Raw genomic sequence first — 19,675 nt, 5'->3', positions numbered from 1 at the left:
TTTGTTTTTCTTCCCCCTTTTATTTTTTTCTTCTTCTTTTTTTTCTCCCACTCCAGGAGAGGAAAAATGTCCTGCAGGGAGCAGAAGAAGAGCAAAATGGCGAAATGACTGTGGTGAATGCACTGCCGCCCCATTTCATCCCCGTTTCCCTCCTCGCTGTAATAAGTTGCCGGCTTGCATTACTGGAGATGAGTCGTTTTACAGTCATTAATTTAGTGGCCCACCTTGCGAAGCAGCCCATTATGGAGGGAGCTGCCGTCATCAGAACAGAACCACGGGGGTGACTGGTGGTTTTACTGCGCGTTTCACTACGTGCACATAAACAACCTGTAATAGAAATAAGGAAACAGTTTATAGAGATTTAAAAAAAAATGCAACAAAAAAAAAAAACACTGGACTGTGCAATAATTGTGGATCAGGGTATATCGCACAGTTGCAAGAAAGCCTGGGGGGTCGGAGGGGGGAGGTAAGTGGTGGTGTTTATGGTTTCTATTTTTCATAACGGAGAGGAATTACTCCCAGAGATCTGGAAAGATTAAAAAGATGAGAAGGATTATCTGTTTCTGGAGTGCTCGTTCTGCAAATAGAGAAGAGGATTTTACTTGGCCTCCACATGATGCAGTCTGCAATTAAGAAACATCGGGTGTAAAAAGATTTAAATTAAATCAAGTGTATTAATGTGCGACAGTTGATAAGTGTGATGGAGTGCAGCGTTGGCTTGTAATTACTCTAATTCGATTTGAATTGAATTATTATTTCTGTTTCAGCAAGTTTCTGGAGGAGGAGCGGCTTCAAAGCATGCAAGTAAACATCAGAAACAGCAACTGAATTCACTGAAACATACAGTGATATTTAATAAATGAGAATGTTATTGAAAACTCCATTTGTTCCAGTAAGTCAGTTCACATTATGTGGATTAATTACACTCAGATTGATGACTTCACTCCTTTATTTCTGCTAATTATGACAATTTTACCACTTAACAGCAACTACAACTACAGTTAAAATTATAATTAGAATGTGAAAGTGTTTAATACCTGCTTAAAGGTTCTTATTTTCAAAATGTACATTTAATCTGACAAGCAAACCTAATCAGAATGCATAATTTGCATTACTGGATGTGACTGTACCTCATTTGAAATGTGTTTGTCCTGAACTACTTAGTCTTAAACCCTGACGCGGAGCAAGAATGTGGCCAATTTGAAAGTTTGTTTTACCAAATTTGAAGTTCCCAAAAATGTGAAAGCTTAAGTGGAAAAATATTACTACTGTAATGTACTGGCAAATTTACATTGTACAGTTTTATAGTTGTTGTTTTTTTTTTTAAATATTACACTGTTATACAGTTACTAACATACTCAGTTTTTAAAAAAGTGTGCAGTTGGAGTTATCCCCCTCCCCAACCTATTGCCACACATCGCTGTGTTAAACAAGTGTATTCATCTAATTTTTTGCTTGCTTACAAAAGAGAAAAATCCTCAATGTCTCCAAAGATTTCTGGGCAAGAAAGACACCAACGGTGATTGAACAGAAACTACAGGTGGGCACAATAAAAAAAAGTGTGAAAAATATGGTCAAAATTTGAGTTTTGGGGGGGAAGGAAGTACTCAATAACATTCCAAATTTGTACATTTGTTAAATTCACAGACTGCAATGAGGCACTGGCACTGGCGTCACCACTGTTATTTAGCAGAAAACAAAAACTTCTGTGTTCGAACCCTGGCTCTCACAACTCCACAAGAATTAGCTACAGTTGATTTAAAAAGTTGTGATTTCAGTGGTTTTCCACTCACCTGGATCACACTAGGAAGAAACTGGCTGGAAAACCTGTCCAGCCTGCGCATGGCGCCCCAGCTGTTTACTCCGAGGGTTGGGGAGCCTTCGTGTCGCCGCTGTAAGGGAGCCGGGCTTCCTTTGACCTCGCTGTCCGTCTGAGTAAACCGGTACACGCTTCACAGGTTCTGTGTCCGCTGGCTTGGTAGTCAATATAACGGTTCAAAAACCGACCCGGCCTCGCCGCGCACTGAACCGTACGCAGAATTCTCAAATCAGATGAAAAAAAAAAAAGAAGAAGAAGAAGAAATTCCCCTGTAGCCTCACAGCATCTGCACCAAGATGCACCACATGAGGCAAAATGGCTGATGATGCAGGTGCACACTCTCGCTCGGCTCGCTTTTTTTTTTTTTTCCTGGGAGAGGTTGTTTCAGGAAATTTGTATGAACCCAAGAAAAAAAAATATGCTGCTGAAGACTACTGAAGTCATACGAGGATGTTTGTTTTGATATTTCGTTTCCGCTTTTAATCAATATTTCTTGGCAGCATATTGCTACCAATTAAGAATGCAAACGAACCGTCTTAACAGCAGGAGCGCTAAAAGGGATTATTTCATGTATTTACATATGGCAGTTAGTGGAAAATCCTCCATTTGATGGATTCTTTCAACATATTCTTCAGCCTGCTTCTTTTTTTTTATTATTCATGAGATGTCAGAGACATAAAACACTTACAGTACCAGTCAAAAGTTTACATGAATGTATCATTAGAATGAATGCTATATTCATGTTGAGCATTAAATTATACATTTCAACAGTTTGGGTTTTTCTTTAGCGTAGAATCATCATTCAGCATGGAGCTTCAATTGGTTTTAAACCCTTTATGTTGATTGTTTGTATCGTATCGTAAATTTTAGCTTGTATTTTGTTTTTTCACTGACATTTTTTTTTTGTTCTTGTTGTTTGGGAGCATTGTCTATATGAAAACACCTAGTCATGTCTAAATTTTAATTATCTGACCTCCAAAAAAAAAGAAAGAAAAGAAATTAGTTGAATTTGCTAAGAAGAATCCAGTATTCACGAATCTTCAACTCTTTCACAAACTGGACCAGGAAAGAAACACCTGCTTCAAACTAGGCACTTTGAAGCAGAAATGAAAAGACTGAGATTCTCGGTTAAGACAGAGATTGAGCGATTCGACCACGATAACAGGATGAATGTAAAGACGAGGCTTTCGAAACTGCACACCTATAAAACATGGTAACCGTAGCATCATGAACAGAGTTTGATTTACTGCCAGAAGTACAGGTGCACAAAGTGAATGAATGTAACTACTAAAGACGGAGGACAATCTCCAAATTCCTCACAGGAAATCAGCACTGTTGAAACCTTGAACAGAACTGGGATAATCATCCCAAACAAACATTGCAATTGGCTTTGGAAGCCGTTCATGCCAGAGATGAGTGTCCAAAGGCACTGTGGGCAAAAACTGCAGGTACGACTGTTCTCACGACTTCGAGGAAAGCGTAAAAGAGGGGGGGGGGAGAAAAGACTTCTAATTTTGTTGTTTTTGAGTTTTGTCAAAGCAAAAAGCCAAACCCATCATCAACTGTGGCATGTATCTGCCGCTGTTTTTGTTTAAACCCAAACCACTCGGCTAGAAACAACTGTGCTCTTAGAAACCGGCAATTTAGAGATCAAAATGAAACCGCAGCAAACAGCACAAAGACTTGTCTCCGTTCCAGTGTTAACATTAGTTGTTCATCTTTGGAGAGACTCATTGTTTCCTTTCAAAGCCATTGTGAAATAACGAAGCGATGCAAGCTGGGAGTTTAGTCAACAATACGCTGCTTCCATACAAGAGACTGGCATGACATTTGCAGGAGCAAGGAGTTTCCATAATCACCTGCTTTTTGAGTGTGTACACACACAATCTGGTAATTGTGCCTCAAATATAAATTGGGATCTGTTAACCAGCTGTGACACATAAAAACACAGTGGGATTGCCACGGGGGACGATTTTTGTACTCTTTGTCCCTGAGGTGAGGGTTGTCATCACAGCTTGTAGTGACATGCATGATCTCACAGCTCCACAGGTAACGGGGTGGTCCTGAAAGGCTCCAGTGGGCCCACATGGAACATTAAGAACTGGAGGAAGGTAAGAGCATTGAACAAACTAAAGCTGGGTCCTCGTTCTTTGGCGAGCGTTTCCGCACTTACAGGTTTTCTTCTTCTTTGCAGTGCAACGTACGGAGGGTGTGAGTGGTCAGGTTGCATCCGAGCATCAGGTTTATGTAGTCGTTATGTTGTCCTCAACTCCTGTCCTAGAATCCCAGTCTCCTGCAACTCCAGTACACCTGAAACAAGTGGCTGAATGACCTCCTCGGCATGCAGTGAAGCTCTCCAGAGTCTTGCTAAAGACCTGATTATTCAACTTGGGTGTGAAACTCCAGTTTAAAAAGAATTATGAAGTAGTAGGGATGTCGTGTTGGGTCTTCAGGACGAAGTCAGATGGGTGGCGGACTGGGATGTTGGAGACTGTCAGGTCCCCTTGGGTCATTCCTTTTAGTTTCTGCTGTCATTTGGGGAGTGTCTCTAACAAAATTGTCCATATGAAGATGGATATTTATGCCTGATCTTGTTATTAAAGTGGATCAGCCTTTGTCAGACTGGATTGCGAGCACCTGAAGAGGAGTGCTTTCTTTGACAGTTGTTCTGTTTTTGTCACATTTTGTTTGGGTTGTACAGGTCTTCCCATATTCAGTTCTTTTCTCCATGTTTATTACTGATGTTAAGGTTGTTGCCAAACTAAGGCTTAGTTTCTGAGTTTATTATTGTCTTCTGTTTCTTGATGAATTTATTTACCTCTGTTATTGTAAGGTTTTTTTCTCTTTTTAGTTCTTCGAGCCTCCTGTGGGTTAGTTAGTTAGTTAGTTTCCTGGCTCAGTTTCACTCCTATTCTATCCCAAATGTGAAATAGTTCAAGGCTGCAACCCCTTTTTTTTTTTTTTTAATCCATTGCCATAAATCTGTTGAGGCTCAAGCTTTGGATAGAATGACACCCAGTTTAACATCATCCAGGGACATAGTGTAATACGCTGCCAGGTGAAAGTCTGCGCCGTGTCCATTTGACATGCTGTAACGCCACGACAGAGTCATTTGAGCTGTGAGAAGTCTCCCTGGGTCTGTCCAGTCAGATTCGCCACAGCACGGGGTGCTTCATGGCAGCCTGTCATTAAGCAACAGATCAAAAAAGGGGGGATGAAGTCAGGTCACAAAACTCTGCATAAGTTAGGAGGATGGCATTATAATCCTCCTAACTGCAGTTATCAGCATCGAAAGAAGTCAATATCTTTGGTTTAAAGATTGCAAAATCAGCAACAAAGATCCTGAAATTTTCAGTTGAGTGAGGTTGAAAATATTTTTGCCTTATGTGACAAAAAATGTCTTCAGTCTGTGCGTTTTTGCGACATCTAAGTGTTAGAGACCATCAAGCAAATAATAAAATCAGACAAATAACGGTTTGATGTATTTATGAATGAACTATCCTGGCCAACCTGTAGTTGACCCCTAATTCATTGACGCCTTGTGATGCAGCGTATCTACAGAAAGGTTTTATTCTCACTGCAGAATTTTCACACAGTGATGCTTTAGCTGGGACTGGAATGTGTGTGGGGTCTGAGCTGGTGAAAGGGGTCTCTGTCTCATACGGAAGAACAAATGCAGTAAGTGCAGTGAAAGAGCCGGCAGCGCCGAGGGTGGGAGGAGAATGTTCAACAGGGGATAAGGTCAGTGTTTGATTAAGATCAGAAGACGATTGTGATTACTGAGACATAAAGCATAACTGTTAACAGAGCCACGACAAGCCTGGGAAATTGCCTGAATAATCAACGGATCTACAGTTATAATTCATGAGCTAAAGATGTCACTGAGTGCTCTGATAAAAGCAGACGGGTTGGGAACTTCTCTCTCTCTCTCTCTCTCTCTGCCGCCTTTGCAAATCCCTTTCGTTTGTAACAGCCGAGCTGCGGAATGAAAACTTAAACACGCCACGCTTTTGATTGGCTTAATGGCGGGCGAGGCAAAGGTGAGATTTTTTCCATTTCCACTCTCGTTCTCGGCCACGTCCTTTGTGGCGACAGGATGTTTGTAATGTTTTATTTAGTCCCATCCGTGTCCTTGAGCGGGGGGCAGACAGAAAGCCGAATGAGACGGCTTCATTTTTCTCCCTCCAGAAAACAGAGAGAAAGGGAAGTAGATGAAATGTTTGGCTGGTATGCGGTGCTCATTCCTTTAGTCCTTGAGCGATGATGTGCAGACGTTGTTCAAAGGATCCCTTCGAGGAGACCTGAAAGTGATGAATTTCGCCATCAGAGGAAGTGGAATGAGAACTGAAGCCCCAGAGAAATAATGTTTATAAGTATTCATATTCACATTTTAATGTAGTGTTGAAGGAAAAGGAAAAAATAAATTTGAAACATTTGCACCAGCTGGCACTATGCTACATGGTGTTATTTGGTTAGCTATAATGTTAGCTTGCACATAAGATATTTTCCATACATCTGTGAGAAATCCACGGCAACACCGCTTCTATAAATGTCTAAATGCACTCACTAATTTGATATATTTTGTCAGAAAAACATACTTACTCAGATAATTGGTCAGAAGTCATCGCGCACAAGGTTGAACAACTTTGCTTTTTTTTCCAGCGTGAGCTTCTGAGATTTTGTAAAAGGACAGCTTGGGTTGTTGAATTCACTCTGCTTTATTATGCTGTGTCAAAACAAAACGGGTTTTGCGACCTTAAAAAGTCTAAAAAACACGCTAAAGTGTGCCAACACATTTGGGTATGGGTGCATTTATTTAACTCACAGAGTTCACTTTTTTTTTTTTAAAGTCCCTACTGTCTTCAGTAGGGACAATGGATGGGGAAACATACAATATAAACCTATTAGACAAAAACATCTTAGAGGCTGCAAATGTCCTGAGACTGGGAAAATATAGTTTGGAGCTACACTGGCTAACTCAGATTCATGTGTTAGAATGGTCTAGTCAAAGCCCAGACTGAGAATGTGTGCCATGATTAGGACGTTTTATGTCCACAGACCCTATCCACCCTACCTGAGCTTGAGATATTTGGCAAAGAATGATGGGCAAAACAAATTTGGTCTCTTGATGTGCAAACACAGAAAGTGTAATTGACGTGAAAACAAACAAAACAAAAATAGGAAATCTGCAAATCCTTCTGCTTCCACTTTAAAATGTCTTTTATGCAACATCTCATGTCTCACATCTATTGTATAGACATTGTAACAGTTTAAAGAGGAGAAAACATGACAGAACAGACATGAACAGTGCTGTTAAGGGGCTGCTTCATGCTTTATGCATGTAGGCACTTACTGTGTCTGTGTGCACACATGTGTCAGTGTCAGGACTTTCAGAGAATAAGAGAATTGCCAGCTATCATAACCAAGCACCTGTCAAATTATCCCTTCATTGCAATTACACCGCCTGCATTTCACCACTCAGTCTGTCAAGCAGCAGCCTGCGGTCTCTTGTCAAACCTTTGCTCTCTACCCCTCCTTATCTGTGAAAGAAGCATGGCTTCAGTCCAATGAACTGGCTGTGTGTGTGTGTGTGTGCCTGTGTGTGTGTGTGTGTAATGAGACATGTCAGGAAAAGATAGCAGCAGAATGGTGGGGAGGAGTGACGAAGGGGGAGACAAAGAGGCAGGAGGAAGGAGGCCAGGTCCCTCGGCCTAACTAAAGCCCTGCGTGATGTTGGTGAATGTTGCATCATTGCAGAGGAATGGAAAACGGGAATGTCTGGAAATGTCAAAGCTAGAGCGCTGTTTGCAAATAAAGCATTAAAAAAATATATATATTATTTCCACACGCTCGTAATACCTAAGGCATTTAAGCTCAAAAGATTATTTAAAGGGGAAGTATTACGTATTTTCCAAGCACATAGTGCCATTTTATAGCACCATCAAGTAGCCATGTAACCTTCAGTTCTTACAGAAACTATATATATATATAATAAATATATATATATATATATATATATATCTCAAATACTACTTATAAAAAATTGACTTCGCAATTTAACGCCTGTCTTTAAAAACGTCTTTCTGAAGCTCCGCCTTCACAACATTCATTAACCCTTTAACATTTTTACCAGCGCTGCACTGAGAAGTAGCTCACACAATGAGCTCAGCAGATCAGTTCCACCAGGTGTTTGCTAATTGCTGCTGGCTAGTCTGAAGGAGCTGAGTGGGAACGTCGCAGCAGAGGGCTGCTCTGTCACGTGGAAACTCGAAAGCTTGGAAAATTTTCTGGGGTGGGTCTCAAAGACTAGGTCCCACCAAGTCGTTTTGCACAGCTGAATGGTTGCCACGGGAGATTAAAGTATTTCTCAAACGTGCATGAAAGAATGAAGGCAACACTACAGGTATTGTAGTGAGGGAATAACATAACATGATGATGTAAAACTCAAAAAAAGTCAATTTTACAGAATATTGCCTCTTTACCGTTCTTTGAGTAGAACTGTTTACTTAATGAGTGTTTGACAGCTTGTCAGTTTCACAATGCAAGACTATTTTTTTTTATATATAAACACATCTGGAAAGTACCAGGAATGGACGCACATGGATCCTCCCAAACTTGTCAGAATACGCTCCTGTTTTAGCTGGGCCGTGCTCTCCGATCCCTGCTATCAACCTGCTGGGTGCTGAATGAAAAGGTTAATGTTCCCCTTGTCTTCTCTGCGTTCTCGCCTGTGGTTTGATTAGCTTGGAGCCAGAGCCACGTTTTACAACAGCGAAACATGCTGACCACTAACAGTGCAATCACCGTGAGAATGAAAGATAAACTGCAGATGGACGTCAACAATACAGATGAGAAAAGTGGAGTAAAAGACCAGCATACTGCTGTGCGGTACACACACACTCACGCAGCATGACGGCTCATTACATCCTTTCATTATGGCCTGTTTTCTCTGTCCTCCTGTGGAGGAACAAACAACAGGATGATCAGTCGATAACAGCACTCCTGATGACTTAAATACTCAAGGTTAAATGAGTTTCCACTTTGGAGGCATTTCATTTTGGTTTTATTGAGTAAATGTCATCTGATGCATCTCCTCCAATCAGTTTCATCATTCTGAAGCAGCTGACGCCGTTTCCCACCTGACCACGGATGGTGGTGTTTTAAGAAATCGGCATAATGTTATCCCTTTGTGAATAGTGTGCGCATATCAGAACCAGTTGTGTGGAATTTGTTACTTTTTCATCATGATCTTGGTTAACTTTTGATTTCACCCTCGTCTTTCTTATGCACTGAGAAAAGTGTAATAAATGTCCACTAAAAAAACAATATGGCAACAAAACGACAGTAAAACTGAACAGATTTTCAGAGCTTCAGTTTAACTGATATAATTCAAGTCTACCTAGTACTTTTGAGCTGATAGTATTTATACTGAAATAGGCAAAATGCAGTTGACAAATAATTACAATCCTATAAAGTCAATACAATGCACACTATTGCATAGACTATGGGTATTTGTTGATTATTATTATATTCAACTCTTCCTTGCTCCAGTAATCACTTTCATTTTCTCTTTCTTGGAGTCTCCTGTTATTCACTATCCTGGTCATTTTGTCTCCTTGTCATTTCTAGTTTTCACACATCTTTTGAGTTGTGCATTTTGGCTCCTTTCAATTTGCAAACCGCAAAAAATTTAACAATTTAAGGCAAACCACTCTAAGACATGCTCGACAGCAATGCTGGACAAAACCTTTCACTCTTTCGGTCGCAGAGGAAGGCTGAGCTGTAGATTAGGAGTCATCCCAACAAGGCAGCATTTGGGTCCCAGTGTGGAATTGGCATTCGGTGTTTTCACCATCTTGAGGAGCGCGGCCTGTGACTTGGAGGCTGACTTGGCTGCAAGCTGCACCAGAGCCTGCTGGAGGCCAAAGAAGCCAGGCAGTCTGCAGAAAGCAACACTTTCATCCTGAATTTACTCAGTTTGAAACTGTAGTAGAAATGTTCAAATATCAATGTTGTATCCAATATCAGCCAAGACATGTCTGGTAGAGAAAGTTTTTTTTTGCACTGCAGGTAAACACCTAAAATGAACCGTGGTTTGCTATTTAAGCAAAGTAGTTCAACAAAAATGAATCAAGATGTGAAGTTGGACTCGCCCGGTTTGAATTCCACTTCCATTCAGTCTTCCCATGCCTGAATTCCCTTTCCTGACATGTTTTAGATCATTTTCATGTTGCGGGTCCCAGTTCTGATTTAGATTTGATTTTTTTTTTTTCTCAGCAGATGGTTTCACATTTTCCTCAAGCACTCTCTGTTACATCTATTATGAAATCTATGATAGTGAGCCGGCCTCATTTTACTACAAACAAAGCATCCCCAATCTGATGCTTATGCTTCTGTACTTCACAAGTTTTTTTAAATTTTTTAATTTATTTATTATATGGAATGTTGTATTTGTTTTACACCTAACAAATCCTCTGTTTATCTGGCCCAATAATTCAAATGTAGACTCAGCTGTCAATAAAACATTATTCCAGAAGTTTGTTTGTATATATTTTTGTATCATGTGCAATGGAGATGATGTGTGACTTACTCCTAATTTATTCCTCACCAGGATTTGTAATTTTTCTTCCATTTCGCACAACTGCGTAAAGATTCTCTTAAAGTTTACAAATGACACAATAATTTATGTTTACAAACATCACATGTCTATAAAAATGTATGTAAATGATAACTTATCTTTTAAAAATACTCTGACTTTACACAGAATCCGAATTCTGTGTAAAGTCTTTACACAGAATGTATGATGTAAAGACTCACACAGAGTGTAAAGACTCTGTGTGAGTCTTTACACAGAATCCAAATTCTGTGTAAAGACTCGTCTTTTAGTAGAAAAAGATGAGTTAGGAATCAGCAATTAGCAAAAACCTGGTGAAATGGCACATTTACTGACCTCAACACAGTTGCTAAGAACGGTTGTAAAGGCATTGTTGTTATGATGTGCTGAAGGCGGAGTTTCAGAAAGAGTAGGAGCTTCTTAAAGAGACAGAAACCAATTTCAAAGTGCCAAATTTCTTTTCAGTCATATTTGATGAATGCAGTATTTCTATAAGAACCAAAGGTAACATAGTGACTATGTGCCAGGAAAATAGATGACACTGCCCCTTTAAGACTGTAAATGGATCAGTGGAGCTGCCACACAGGAATAGCTTTGCATACATTTCCTACGATAGTAAAATGCTTCTTTCTGCTTTAACGCCACACTCCTCTCAGTCTTCAACTCCACATAGAGATGAATAAAACCCTTGAAAAATATTTGCAACATAAAATACAACCAAGAATACAACGGTCTCTTTCTGCAAAACACTCAACTTCATCTTAGATTTGGGTTGGGAAGTAATTCCTGTTGAAGTTCGCTTTTAGCAGCCTGTTTAACTTTCTCCCCAGCTCCTTCTGCGCCGATCAACAGCAGACGCGAGCGTGTCTAAAGGAAAGAAATCTCTGTGATATGTGGCACATGTGATGCAAGAGGCCTGAAATAAGCAGACTGAGAAACCTGAAGGAGAAACAACATGCAAGATCATGGGCCCCAGAAGGTTTGTCTGTCGGAGAATATATTTTCTGCAGCGTGGGCGTCTGTTCCTTTTGCTGTGGATAACTGCAGTATTCCATCTTGTTGCTTTATAAAAACTTCAACCTGGATGAAGGAGCGCTTCTGTCGCGGTTTGAACTTTCGAGCCATTTGTCAAAAATCTTATAAATATCCAAAATGCTCGCATCAAAGCTTTGCTGCGTCTGGCTTTAATGTTTGTACATGGCATTAGTGACAGAGAGAGAGAAATGCTGCTCGTGTTTGAACTGGCTTCATGAAAAAAAGATGAAACACTCAGGAACTCCAAACATCTGAACACTGAAACCACTCTACAACTGAAGTATTCCCATTTGAGCTGAGTCAGATTTCTAACAGCTGCTTTATAGCCCAATGGAAATTTTTTCTTTTTACATTGCCTGGAAAGCATCAAAGCTGTGACATCACAGATCTAGCATGTTGTAAAAGGATTTGACTGTTAGTTATTATGCACTTAACAAATCAGGGCTTTCCGGAAGGATGGCGAGAAGAGACGGGAAAGCGAGGGCTTAAATTTTGTCACACGGCATATTGGAATATCTGCAAAACCATAAGGCGAAAAAAAGGGCGGGGGTGTGGGGGGGAAAGAAGAAATAAACTAAATGCTGTGATTTTCTTTTCAACCTGCTCAAAAATAAACTAAGCTGCAATAATTTAATTCAATTTGTGCACATCAAAACACTTTGATGTTTCGTTAAAAGAAAAACATCCACTTTCCGGATTCTTTTAACATCTCGACTTTTTTGCCTGAGCAATAAAAACAAGATTTTTAATGAAGAGTATGTAGGCAGGTTTAATAAAAACATTAAAAGCAGTCGTGGGCCACATTAAATCAGTCCACAGGCCGCAAAAGACCCCCAGCCTTGGACACCCCTTGGTTTGTGTGTTAGAATGGTCCAGTCAAAGTCCAGACCTAATTCTGGGACAAGAATTGAAAATTCCACCCATTCTTTGTGATTTAGCTATTTTTGAAACATGAAATGTTTCCGACAGAAGTGGAAAATTAACTTTGGATTTCACAACTATACACTAATAGATCTGCATTAGAGCTATAAGATGAAAACATTTGGTTTGGTTTCACTGTTTATCCAATTTCAAATCTAATCTGATCTTAATTTATTGTTGTAATTTAAGGTAAGAGTTAAAAAAAAGTGGTAATTTTTTTTTTTTTTAACCACATATTAGAGTCTTTTCTATCAGTATTCACTCTTAATAGTTACACAGATAATTCTGTTTAGTGGCCTTCCAGAACAGAAAGAGCACCGCTTTATTAAATCCCCGCGATTCTCCAAAGCACACTCTTCATTTTAAGCATTAGCTCGGTATTATGTGCTTAACAGGGCAAAGAACGTATGTGACCTGGCCCCCAAACAGGACCGAAATGTTCCAGCGAGGCTGCCGAGAGTCCGGCCCTCGCAGAGGTAATGAACCTAAAAACTAATGCAATTCCTCTAATGGCTCTGACTGACCCGGAGCATAATGTGCTGTTGCTTGTTTAATGGCATATTCCAAACCATCCAGCGGGATTTGATTTTCAGATCAGGTCCTGAGTGAGTCATTAGGCCTGATAGGGACATGCAGGGGATGGAGGCAGCAGAAGGCTCGCAGCAGACATCTATCAGTCTTCCACTGTGAGCTCATGCATACTAATCTGGACGGCTCTGACGGCATCCCTCGTTTCATATTAGGTGGCTGGGGAAAGCGGTCGCCATCGGAACGCAACGGGTCTGAGGCGGAGGAGGGCGAAGAGGAGCAGTTGGTGACAGTAATGAGAGGTGAAGGTGATCTAATGAGACCGTCGCAGTGTATGTGTTTTAATGGTGCAGATATGTGGGGATGGAGAGGATAGAAGTAAATCATATCTGACTTGCAACCGCAAGTGTGTCGATATATTCTTTCCTGTAAAATACACCAGGGTTGATTGTGTCTGAGGTTAGAGGTGTTGGATGGCATATTAGAAATGGATTCTTACAGAATAAATGAAACATGAAATCACATTACATCGTCTTGTGAAATTATTCATACTGACTCATCTTTTGTTACTTTACATCTGTCAGGATGTTTTTTCTGGGTTTGTAGGTTTGCTCATTCGTGTTTCTGTGTTTCTTTGCATTAACACAGCAGCCTGAAGTGACCCAAATCCGATTTTTATTTTATTTTTTGCAGTTGCACGGCCTGTATTCTGATCTTTTTGTGACAGTATGAACCACACAGATCAGATTTTTAGGAATGCAACCCAGGCCATTTGGATTTATGGTCCTAAATCCGATACATATCTCACTTTTTTCAAAAGCAACATGTGTCTGTACGGCTAGGTTCATCTGACCTGAACGTCACTGACACTCGACAAACGTCACTATTTTGAATCCAAATAAACAGAAGCGGGGGGAAAAAAAATTACAACCTACCGTCAAATTAAACTTCACAACTTTCTCCTACTTGTGTTCGTCTGTCTTCACGTTCACTAATGTCTCTTTAAAAAAACAGCTTTGATTTGATTTCATTCAATTCAACTCAAAAACTTTGTCAACTATTAACTGGAACACTGATCAGTATACTTGACATGTGTTTGCTTGATGATTTTAATGATGGCATTTGACATAATGTAATGTTTCTTGCTTATTTCACAATTCTCTTTATTAGCTTGTATTTCCCCAGAACATCAATCCCATTGAGATTAAAAATCTACTTTGCTAGAGAATCCTGGCCAAATCTTGGCAGCAGCAGACAGTTTACAGAACAAAGCAGAAAAGGTTAACGCCATCGCAAATAAATTACTTAAAAGGTTCCTCAGTTAAAACACCTACAGAGTTTCACAATCCGTGCTTTGATTGGCTACTGTATTATATTTTATAGTACAAAGCACTTTTAACTACCTTGTTGCTGATCGGTGTTACGTGAATAAACTTGACATATTAAATTAAATCATTGTTTGGAAAGTATTTACTAAAATGATCTTTATCCTAAAGTGAGTTTTTATCACCTGAAACATTTGAGGATGACAAAAAAATAAAGGCAAAAATGTAAGAAATCTCTAATGGGAGACGCGGGGCATTTTCTTTTTCACACTTCTGTATATTTATGTTCTACATACAGACTGTTTCTACTTGTATTATAAACCTCTGATTTAAGCACGTGTGTCTCCTGTGGACACTTTATCAATCTATCAATTTACTTATAGCTGCATGAAGACGCTTTGTGTCTTGTTTAGCCATGCTGATTGGACTGCTATGAAATTAAAACGCGGACAGGGAATAATATTGATTGCTTTCTGCTTATGGGAACTATTCATGAATTATAGATAAACTCCACGGCTTTTGTGTTGTTTTTGCTGTTTCCATCCTACAGTGTTCATGTCCTAAAGAACACGTTCATACCCTTAGATGTGCTGTAGTTCCTGGACGAAAGGTGCTTAAGGAGGAGGAAATGGCTCAAAGGGAAGCTGAGGAGTATAAATCTTCACTACCTTGCTTTCAGCCAATGCCTCGTGAAAACTACGAGGCTGAATCAGTTTGATGGTTTTAGTCTCCCAGTTTATATTCTAAAGAAACACCTCAGTCCTAACCCTCATTTCAGGCGCCGTCCTCCGGAGGAGAAGACAGGGCCCCAAGCTTCTGCCTCCCTACACACGTTTTTACCCGGCTCAGAGTTTTAACCTCTCTTCCAGACGGCCTCCCCGTTGAGCCTCGAGAAGCTTCGCACGCGTCCCGTCACCACCAGGTCTTGTCACACAAAATGGCGACCGAACCGTCGGTGCGCAGCTGAGAGAAAACGAGAGGCGCAAAGTCGTGCGAAAACCTAAAGGAGAACGTCGAGAGCCCATTTGCCTCGTCTAATTTGTGTTTCTTCAACTTGAAAGTAGTGCACTTCTGTTATGTTGATAAGTCGCGGGGAAAATAACTCATGTGCGATGCTCTCTGCTGGAGTTCCCCCACTGGGTTATGCATTAAGCTAAAGAGAGCCGGTGTCACAGCTGTCAGGCATCCAGGCAAGCCGCACACGCTCCGCCTGGCAGACTGACAGACAGCTGGGCTTCAATTGGCTGAAGGATGGCGTTTGATCCAGTGAAGTGTGTTTAACTGATTTCCTTAACTTCTGCTTGATGGCATCTATTAAGGAGATGGCTCTCACTGTACGCCGACCGAGATGCATCACTGTGGATCAAATCAGCTGAACGTGCCCAACTGGAGCTAATGTCGCTCAAAACACACACGTAGCTGGCGAAGAAGAATTTCTATTTTTACCAAAAGCAAACGAGAGGTTTGATGTTTCAAACTAAACGCGGTAGCTGCGTTCCCATTAACCATAAAATTGCCCAAATTGAAACTACAAAGATAAATTATGCCAATTACGAAAAAACTAAAGTTTTGATACAACATTTTTACACTAGGTGGGTTTTCAGCAGTATCAATGCTTTTTTGGCATGACACGAGTCACGTGATCAACAGCCGGATGCTACTACTGGAGAATACCGAGAAGAAAAAGAAGAAGAAGAAAATGGCTGAATACAATTTACCCAAAACGTTCCATACATAGCCGCTTGTAAGCGGTTTGTCGCTCCAACGCCAGAAGGGCTGATAGATGATGAGCGCCAGAACCTGGGCTGAAATATTTTTTATCTATTTATATCTATCTCTGCCACAATTTTTAATGACGTATTGCATGAACAAACTTATTCCAGTGCGATTTTAATTTCATTTCTTATTTAAATGGTGTTTTTTCTATATTAGCAGTAAACAGACAAACACTTGCGCTCAACAGAAGTGGAAATGCAGTAAGGAAAACTTCTAGATAAATATAGTTAAGAGGAAAAACCAGAAAAATATTCTTAATTTCAACATTTTTAGAGACATCAAGTACTTACATAAAAATCATACATCAAAATTATATTAAGTTTCAATAGTACTTTGAAGTAACACTTAAAGCTGGACACATTTTCACCTTCTGAAATCAAGCGAGTTCGTCACAGCCTCGTATCAACTGACTTATGTAGCATTAAGGTTCAGTAAAAAAATAAAAAATAAAAAAAAGCTTTCTTTAGCCTCAAAAGTGGCTCTTTACATGTTCCTGTTGCTTAAATTAATCACTACTGCAAATCATGTGAAGTTGTGTGAAAAATTCATTACTAATGTACAAAACATACATTTCAATTTAATTCATGAGAATATAAATGAAAAGTTAATTTATCTTATTATGTGAAACACTTCATATAGATTAATTTCACACAGACCAATATGTTCAAACTCTCTTCTTCACGTTTTCAGTTAATCATGATGATTTACTGCTAATGAAAATAGGACATTTCAGACTGAAATATTATGCAGAGCAATAATAAAAAAACATTTAGGTACATAAATATGGGCTTAAACAGTAATTTTATGGAACTTTTAATCTGACAAACAAGCCACAAGGGGGCAGATATTGTGATTTAATGAATATGACTGTCTGTGTCAAATAACTTTTTTATTTGTTATTATACTAATTCATTAAACAGCGTCTCAAGCCATAAAAAATACCAAGACTTCCTGTTTCCAGCCATGATTCATCCTCTGGTCACAGCCCCTCCCTCACTCACTGATTAGCTCATTGCTTTCACCTGTGCCTCCTCCTGCTAGCTGCTGATTGCTGCTGGCTCTCACCTGTGCTGTTGCTCATATAAACCCCTTGCAGATGCAAAAAGAGGTAATTGTAAGGAGGGACAATATGACAAAGAGGCAAGAGGAAGCCTGGATAAATAGGTTGGCTGCAGATATTTGCTTCCCAGATGTAAAGCTAAGCAGTATAAAACTAGTTTTGATCCTGTTGCCATAAGTTTCCAAAACTTAATTTAGCATAGGTGTAATTCTTCTTTTTTTTTATCTTGTCCTAATGAGGATATTGTACTGGGGGCTCAACAATGCCAGGTGGGGTATGCTATTACCCAACAAAGTAAAAAAGTAAAAAAAAAAAAAGGCTGCAGGTGAACAGGCAGAGTTCTACAAAAATATTATATTTTACCAACGGTTCCATTAAAACGGAGATGATCCGATTTAAAAATCACAGGCCTCTGGCATAATATGTGATCCCCGAGGAGAAAGGGGACGTGAGATAAAGCCATACATTTAGTTATTCCACAAATGGTTTTAAAATATTGAGTGGGCCATTTTTAATCCTGTTATTTATTGTGTCTACTGTAGCCAAATCTACCTAATGGTATAAATAAAATTGATTGCTCTGAATTCACTCAGTGCTAAACTGTTTGTCATCCTTGTCACAGCCTTCGATTGGTCCACATTATTAGTCCTGATGAGGTTTCTGTCGGGTACAGCCAAAGGGTTTATAGCAAAACTAGTTTGTGACGGAGGCCAATATTTAGAGTGCAACCATTTTTTTAAAAATAAAATTAATTACTATGTGTTCTGAGCTGATCATTTGATCTTCTCTGGAGTTTTGAGAACTAACCAAAGACTCTCAGTGGGGTTAAGATCTAGGAAGTAAATGCACATATCATTGAGCACAGATGAGAAGCAGTCTGACACATGGACCCATGTATCACAGCTCGCACAGTGCAGCACTCAAGGTAACGTATGCCTTTCCCTCGCCAGACAAATGACTTACATTATTTCCTAAACAACTGGAAGGGATATTCATCATAGAAAATGACTTTGCAGTCTTTGCTCATCCTTGTTTTTCCCAGAGATTTACTGTCTGTTCTGGATGTTTTTCTTTTGGGAAAAAAAAAACAGTTTTTTGGCTGCCCTCCTTGTCAGAAGGCTGCAGTCCAAAAGCGTTCATCTCGCTGCGCTTCCAAATCCACTCTCACCCACCGGCTGCCAACGTTAAACAATCTCTACATTGGTGGAAACACAATTCTCCAGTGCTCTCCGCAGGAGAAAACTACTGTGGATTCTGTTGCATGATTTTAGACATCTTAGTTGCTGAATCATTCTTCCCTAAATGCTCTGAGTTTTCAAAGGAGGGGTGTTGTATATTTTCCAATATATGGTGCCATTTATGACATAGCAAGGTAACTCGCCTTCAGTTGTTGTAAAAACGCTGTATATGTTAGAAATGACTTAAACGAAATTAGACTTAAACATTTGACGCCTTAAAATTGGTCTCCGTCTCTTTAAGAAGCTCTTCTAATCTGTGGAAGGTGTGTGTGTGTGTGTGGGGGGGGGGCTCAGCTGGGGACTTGAGCACCAAGGAGGAGTTTGGTTAAAAAGGCTAATCATTGTCATTACGACAAGTGTTTGGACGCCCCTAAACGGTTGCCACGGGAGACTGAAGGATTTTTCAAAAGATAGTCAAAGTAACTTTCCAGGTATGTGACAGAAGTCTCAAAGTAGCTTTAACATAATATAACCCTCCCCTCCTTTAATAATAGGGAAAACGGAAAATGTGAGGCATTTCATGCTAAGCAATCAAGGCTACATCCTTTTCTTCAGAAGTAACGACTTCCCAATAATTACATCAGTTGCATCTGCCCATTTGATACAGTACTCAGTCTGCTAATTAGGTTGATGCTGGTTGCTTTTGTAGCTTTTCCTGTTTTCATGGTTTGACTATGCTGGAAAAAAAAAAAAAAGATAGCTGCCCATTTGTTCTGGTGGGGTAAAAGCAGTGAACATGATATGATGTGTTTGTTTGCATGGCTGTCAATAAACACCTTTTGCAGTGACTAATTTGCACAAAATCTAAAATCAAGTCGAACCGTCGCCAGAAAAAGCCTCAAGGTTCGCAAAACGCAACTATTGTGTTCTGCCAAACATTCTGGCCATGACTGTGGATTGTCCTACACCAGCCTGCCAGACCCTAAACTAACCCTGCTGATGAAATAATTACTGTTGCTACTGTGCTGTGGCCAGAAATCGTCTGGCACTCTGTGTTCACAGTGTATTAAACCCATTAAAGTGTTAAGCAACACAATGTTTGTGAACCATAAATCCACAGTTATGACCGAGCCAGAGACCAAATTAGTCACAATAAATGCTCTAAAGCTTATTTAAAAAATTACAATTGGGAACAGTTTTCATTTTAACAGGAGAAACAAAAGCCAGCTGCATTTCTTAAAAAAAAATAAATAAATAAAAAAATCAGTCTTTTGTGATGAACCGTCATCGTCAGAGTTGCTGCTGCAGATTAAAGCGTGAACAAGAACACATGTCAGGGGATTTTAAGATCCCCAGTGAGGGTTTCTTTAAAAAAAAAGAAGTCCTATTAATGTCATCTTGTTCTGTTCCTATTAGGTG

At 39.8% G+C, this 19,675-nt stretch overlaps 1 long non-coding RNA gene across 1 annotated transcript; it reads right to left on the bottom strand.

Annotated features, from left to right (window-relative positions):
- On the bottom strand, positions 1-2,173 carry LOC107836862 (uncharacterized). Its single transcript, XR_001662832.1, has 2 exons — positions 1,794-2,173; positions 1-327 (listed from the first exon to the last, which is right to left on the bottom strand). It is a non-coding gene; the product is annotated as an uncharacterized LOC107836862 (long non-coding RNA).
- Positions 2,174-19,675: the final 17,502 nt, after the last annotated feature.

The sequence above is a fragment of the Poecilia formosa genome, unplaced genomic scaffold (assembly GCF_000485575.1).
Source record: "Poecilia formosa unplaced genomic scaffold, Poecilia_formosa-5.1.2 Scaffold93, whole genome shotgun sequence".
NCBI classification, from domain to species: Eukaryota; Metazoa; Chordata; class Actinopteri; order Cyprinodontiformes; family Poeciliidae; genus Poecilia; species Poecilia formosa.
The sequence above is the reverse complement of the archived record's forward strand: the minus strand, read 5'-3'. Positions and strand labels throughout refer to the sequence as shown.